This window comes from Nicotiana tomentosiformis, chromosome 4 (assembly GCF_000390325.3).
Source record: "Nicotiana tomentosiformis chromosome 4, ASM39032v3, whole genome shotgun sequence".
NCBI lineage: Eukaryota > Viridiplantae > Streptophyta > Magnoliopsida > Solanales > Solanaceae > Nicotiana > Nicotiana tomentosiformis.
Window position 1 is genome coordinate 82,680,205 of NC_090815.1, and position 7,008 is coordinate 82,687,212.

A 7,008-nucleotide genomic window follows, 5' to 3' on the forward strand; every position below is an offset into this window, starting at 1 on the left:
CAAACAAAATGAAGACAAATGGCTATTTTCGACCCCTTAATGTTCTGCCCAGTCTCGCATCTGCGAGACGAGGGACGCATTTGCGAAGCCAAGCTGCCAGGCGAGTGGCCGCACCTGCGCAAGGAGTGTCGCACCTGCGACATCGCAGAAGCGACGAACTGACCGCAGAAGCAGTCTTCTACTGCAGAAGAGGTCCTCCCTTCGCAGAAGCGGAGTTTCATTCCGGTGCTCAAGTCGTAGAAGCGACAAATTCCACGTAGAAGTGGGTGTGCACCTACGCTCCAAGCTTCGCAGGTGCGACGTACCAGAACCAGAACTGGCTGTTTTTGCAAAAATGATCTGAAACATGTCCGAAACTCACCCGAGCCACTCGGGACCTCGTCCAATTATACCAACCGGTCCCGTAACATAACACGGACTTACTCGGGATCTCAAATCACATCAAACAACATCGAAATTATAATTCACACCTCGATTCGAACTTTTGAGTTTCAAACTTTTCAATTTGCAAAACTCGTGCCAAAACATATTAAACGAATCCTGAATGACTTCAAATTTGGCACACAAGTCATAAATGACATAACGGAGCTATTTCAATTTTCAGAATCGGATTCCGACCCCGATATCAAAAAGTCAAATCCGTGGTCAATCTTTGAAAATCTTTAGCCTTTAAATTACTAGTTTCTATTAAATGGCCATAACTTGAGTTAGGGACCTCCAAATTAAATTTCGAGCATACGCCCAAGTCCCAAATCGCAATACGGACCTACCGAAGCTGTCAAAACACTGATCTGATTTCGTTTGCTTAAAATGTTGACCAAAGTCAATTCAATTGAGTTTTAAGGTTCTATTTCACATTTTAATCCATTTTTTACATAACAAATTTCCGAAAAATTATACGGATTGCGCACGCAAGTCGAGGAATGATGAATAGTGCTTTTCAAGGTCTTAGAACACATAAATAAATTTTTAGATTAAAGATGACATTTTGGGTCATCACAATTTTTATGTTGGCTGGAGGTGTTATTTCTTGAAAAAGTGAGAAACAGAGCATCAATGCTACATCCATAATGGAAGCTAAGTTTATTGCTTGTTTTGAGACTACTTCACATGCTGTCTGGATGAAGAATTTTCTTACTAAATTATAACTTGTGGGTTTTATATCTAAGTCTGTGACTATTTTCTGTGACAACAGTGCAGCTGTGTTCTTATCTAAGAATAACAAGAGAACAAGAGGCTCTAAGCATGTTAATCTTAAGTTTTTTAAGGTTAGAGACATGATAAAAGAAAGTGATATGTGTATTGAGCATATTAACACAAAATCTATGTTGACTGATCCTTTGACTAAAGGTGTTAGGCATGTAGTGTTTAATGAACATACTCAAAATATGGGTATTTTAGAGTCTTTTGATGTACTTTAGTTAGTGGGAGTTACTTTGTAATTGCTGACTGAGATATTGCTTTTAATAAATTTTCTTTTTATGCAAGCTTGTGTTAATTTATATTTGTTAAGCTTATTGACTAATATGATAATTTATTTATTTTTTATTTCTGATTGGATAGCATTAACTCACTGTATCTTTGACTTTTTCCTGCTTGTTGCCTTGATTATCTCGGGTAAGGCACAAGGGAAACCTCCTGAGGTGATATGATTTTTGTGTCACTTGGAGGCTTCTGAGGTGATATAGTTATAATATCACTTGGAGAATTATTGTTTTCTAAGAGGTGTGGCTCTGTTAACATTGATTAGAAATATAACATGCTTAGCACACATGTTTGATCCATGTTGATGGAAATTCTAGCACATGTGATCATAGAGAGAATTCATATCTTGAAATGGTGTGATGCCTGCTACGATTCATTGTTAGTGTTCTCCATTAATGAGACTAGATGGCTTGTTAAATGGGTCATTCTATCCTTGGCTATGTGAGTAGTGTGGCCACTATAGAGTCTAATTTTTTTTAAATATTTTTCTCAATACTCAAAAGTTTTAAAAATTATTTTCTTGTCCTCAATTAATGTTGGCGGCCAAGTGGGAGAATGCTGAAATTTGGACTTGCATTAATTGGTTATAGCCTGAAAGGATAGTGACGTGATCCAAGTGGTAGATAAATAAAAGGCCTAATATTAAATAATATGTGTGTGGATAAGTGAAACCCAATAACAATTGGTCTGTGATGTGTAGGCACTCTTTTGAAAATAGAGGTCAACCCCCCTTTCCTTGGCTATCAGAAAACCCTAGCGTATTCTGCCTCTTGAATATGTGGTAAAGGTAGAAATTCCATCGGTCAATTTCTCCGGACTGTGAGAGCGCGTAGTTAGTGGATCGTAGAAGTTGGTCTCAGGCTTAATTTTTGTTTCCTGTCGCTGTTGAATCCATGGGGTTTAACGGCACGCTTCCTTAGACTCTAACTCAAGATTATGATTTTATATCCGTATAATTGTGTCTTAATTTCTGCTATGACTGCGAGTTAATTATCTTATGTAATCAATTTTTTTTTTTGTTACTGAATATAATGACATAACCTATGGACCGAATGTAACCAGAGCTTGCTATGGGTGTATATATGAAAAAATAATATAAATGTGTATAAAACTTTTAAAAAAATATATTACGAAAATATGTATTTGAGTTATAAACTAAAATTTTCTTTTAATTAAGTGTGAAAGGCTGAAAGTAGGTAGTGTTAATATTTTTTCTGGTAATTAGAAAATATTGTTTTTTGTACAGAACAAAACAAAAAACCCAAAGCTGGACAGCCCCAACTAAACACCAAAAGCATTAACTTGAGACGATATATGAGCGCTAATCTATGGATAATAGTCCATTCTTTTAAGTTGCCCAGCAATCATCATAAGTTCATAACACTAGCTCCTCGAACATGAATATCTTTGTTAATTCGATTTTTCAGAACTTAGGCATACCTTGTTTAGCTTTGAAACTCGTAGCCATTAGAAGCTAAATAATGTTAACGTGAACTGCTTTGTCTCTTGATTGGATCTGCTAATGCTGATGTAGATGACATTTCGCCATCTTTTGCCTCCGGCAAATTAATTGAACTGTATAAAAAGCACTTCGGTCAAATTAAATTTTTTGAATAGAACATTATAACTTAAAAACTGAAATTAGACATGCCACATCGAAAGAAAATTCATATAATTTGATCGTCATCATATAATTCAATGAAAAAGAAAAGCAATAAAATAACGAATATTAACAAAATAACATACTCGATTGAATATGTGAAGAATTTGAAGAGTCATTGGTTAAATGAGTTTTATTATTAAAAAAATAGAGTTTTAATATGACATGACATATTAAATATGTAGAATTTATTTTCTAAGTAAAAAATAGTTGTGTGACTTTGTTGTCCTAAAAGAAACAAAAGTGACTTTGGTAGGATATTTTCATAAGTTGGGTCACTTTGTTATCCTAAAAAAAAATAAAAGTGACTTTGGTAGGATATTTTTATAAGTTGGGTGACCATCCAAGGAATTTACTCCCACGACACTAATAAATTTAAAAGTTCATAATAGTTAATATACTTTCTTAAATATCTATAATAATCTTGCAATTAAAGAGAAAAGAGATCATTTAAGAAACATAAATAAATTTTGAAATAATTGAGGTGTACGTAAGTTAGGTTAAACATCACCGTGCTTTTATTTATTTATTTATTTATGAATGAAGGTAAAAGATGATATCAAATGGAACCTTTCCAAGTACCATCCAAAGTGCCCTCTTGAAAAGCACAAAAAAACAAAAATTATGTAGTTGAAGCTGTAGCCCACAACATGCCACAACTCCATCAAATCCATATAGTGTGGAATCACGCATTTCCTTTTTGGATCGAATCTGATTTGATAATTGTCCTGTGGGTGAAAATAGTTGGAGCAAATTGCTTTTCATATATAACCAACAAAGTAAAGTTGAACATTTTGGAAGTGAACTATAAGAGAATTTAAAAGGACCACTCTTTCTATTTCTTTTTTCACTTTACAAATAAACTTGGATTATAAACAGAGAAACCTTTAGAAATTGGAATCGATGACCATCAGTCTACATCAAGAAAAGAGTGGCAAAAGCTTAAAAGATAGTTTAAAGATCCATTACAAGAAAATGGAAATTAAGGGATGGAGGAGGAGAATGTATATGGTTGTATAGGATATAACATGGAATTGAATGAGAACAAAAAGAGAACTGATCAGAAAGATATATTAAGGGGAATGGTGTTCTTGACAATCATTTTAAATTAGAAGTAGGAGTGAGATCATATTCTTTCTTTCTTTCCTACTCTTTATTTTTCGATTTACTGAAGTATCTATATTCTATATATAAATATAAATATAAAGTTGGGAATGGAGAAGTTGATGTGGCATGCCTTTTTCTCCGTGAATCATATTTATCTTTTTTCTCAATTTTTTGTTATTTTCCCTATCTATATATATATATAATTGAGGGACCTAGGCCCGGTGATGTGGCAAGCTTTATAGACAAAGGATTGCCTTTATCTTATTTTCCCTATCTCTCTCTCTCTCTCTCTCTCTCTCTCTCTATATATATATATAATTGAGGAACCTAGACCCGATGATGTGGCAAGCTTTATAGACAAAGGATTGCCTTTATCTTTTTTCTCAGTTATTTGGAATTTTCTCCTTTTTTTTCCTATTTAGCTCATTAACTAACAATATTAAAAAATAATCGTTGTGTCTTTTATTTGAGAGTCTAAACGTCGCTTCTTAGCCTTTTAGTGAAAGAGGCATTCCTTCCTCAATATCTCTCTTTTGTTCGCCTTGTGCGATATAACTCTACTCTTCCCCAACTAGAAGCCGAATTCCACTGGTTGTAGAATTTTCGTTTCGGATTCGAAGCCATAAATCAGCGATGGTTACCACTGGCAAACCCCTGTCATCTCGATTACTAAGCCAAGGACAACATGATGTCTGGTCCCGAGAAAATTAGCGGAAAAGTCATGACTTTACAGGTCCCTTTCTTCCTAATTTTTTAACTTAATTTTAGTGTTGTTTATTTTTGGAACAATTTGAGAGGATGTCATGAATGGTATAAAGAGTGAAATTCGAACGAAATGTACCCAAATAGATCATAATTGTATGAAGTGTTGGTCAATCTTTTGAGCTTTAGTTGGAAAGTCTTTTTTTTTTTTTTGTAGAATGATTTGCCGTTGTTATTGAATTTCTTATAGTCGATTTAGTCTACTTTATTGGGCATTTTCAGTTTTAACATATGTGGTCTCAAATTTACTTGGAGTAGGTTGCGAACTATTGTCTATTGCCATCTTTCTGGCAGATGCATCACTGCCCATCCTTGAAAATATTCTTTGATCTTAATCCCAATAAGCAAATACATGAAACAGTCTATGTGCGGATCACTGATTTAACAAATTATGTCAGATTCGTAATATAACTAGGTAAAACTATTTTCTCCCTTATTTTGGTTGACAGCTTCTAACGTAAAAATAATTACAGTTAATTTTTTATTCTATGCAGGCGGACCCATTTAAATACCATGATACAATAATTTCTTTCATTCTTGCTGAGAATGTCTATGATGGAAGCTTGTGGTCCACACATGTAGTTGCTTTTAATTATTTATTTTATACTTGTACTTAAAATAATTTCTAAGTGCATAGACAAGCATTTTTCACCACTTAGATGGCACAATAATTAGTAGTAAAAGCTTTTCCTTGAAGGAAAACTTTTGCTTGATGCCAAGTCTGAAAGTTCGTGATACTTAAGATGAGCATTAAGATATTTTTTGTCATCTTAGCGATAAATTCATAGTACGCAGAAGGTGCTTTAGGTTTGAAGTTGGATGAAAAGATAGTTTTCAGTCAGCGAGTATTTTTATACTGTAACAAAGATTAGATATACCAGTTGTGAATTCCAGAATAAGGTATGTAGCTTAAATTATGTCAATCAAATTGTTGGAGGCCTCATATTTTTGTTATATTTATTGAGGATTATATTCAAGTGTCTTCTTATGCCAGAAATAATTTTGGTGCATTGAAATATAGATCAACATATTTAAGTTATTATTTTCTGCACTATATTTTTTCTATAATCAGAAGCTAATCATATTCTGCTGATTCATTTTAAATAGGAAAGGGAAAGGATTGGAACAACTTATGAGAGCTTTACAGTGTTTTTGATTTTTCAGGTACACCGTCTCAACCATAACTTTGGCATCCCCCTAACAGCTACACAGTTGTCAAAGCATGATACTGATAAACCAGTTTAGTAATTAAAATACTCATATGCCTTGCCATTAATTATGCTTATTGTATGTCTTCATGTGTGGTCTAAGAAGAGATGCTATGATACTTGTATTAGACAGGAAAACTATTTATCTTTAACCTCCCGCTTTTGCCTTTTCTCTCAATTATTTGGTCTTTTGATCTTTTCAGTTATTGTTTATCTATTATGCAATTAGACAGGATAATGAAAAATTATAACTGTTGTTATTTTTAACATATGTTCCCCAAGAGATATAAGTGTAGTCAATAACTTATTTCAATCACTTCTTATTTTATAGTGCAGATTATATCTCTATTAATTAAGAGAAGAAAATATACCTAGATGAGCTTCTCTCTCTATAGAATCGAGAAAACTGGAGCACAGATCTTCCATAGAAGCGTTAAATGGTCGGCTATCGAGCTGAGTGGAAGTTGCTGGAGGAAGGAATCAGACAGATCGAGAACATTGATTTTTCCTAAAGAGTAAACATGTCCTACGAAAAAGGAGATTCTTAAAGACGTGTAAAGTAGGTGGCTATGTCATGTTCCGTAATCAACATGATTCTTCTACTAACTGGCATGGATCAAGACAAGAAATACATCAATCTTATAAGTCATGCTGTCCAAACAAATATACATCATTCTTTTGCTGTCAGAAAAACTTATAAACATCATGTAGTCCAAACAAACCAAAATAATATGCATGCAACTTTCACAATTTTTGTTTATAGCAATATTAATTTTATTGGGCAAA

General features: G+C 33.6%; 1 long non-coding RNA gene across 3 annotated transcripts; it reads left to right on the forward strand.

The window, feature by feature from the left end:
* The first annotated feature begins 4,730 nt into the window (after nt 1–4,730).
* Nucleotides 4,731–7,008, forward strand: LOC138910650 (uncharacterized). Of its 3 annotated transcripts, XR_011415792.1 has the most exons (4): nt 4,731–4,985; nt 5,273–5,429; nt 5,509–6,178; nt 6,554–7,008. It is a non-coding gene; the product is annotated as an uncharacterized lncRNA (long non-coding RNA). The 3 variants fall into 3 exon arrangements; XR_011415791.1 differs by having other exon boundaries at nt 5,273–6,178; XR_011415793.1 differs by having other exon boundaries at nt 5,273–6,178; nt 6,559–7,008.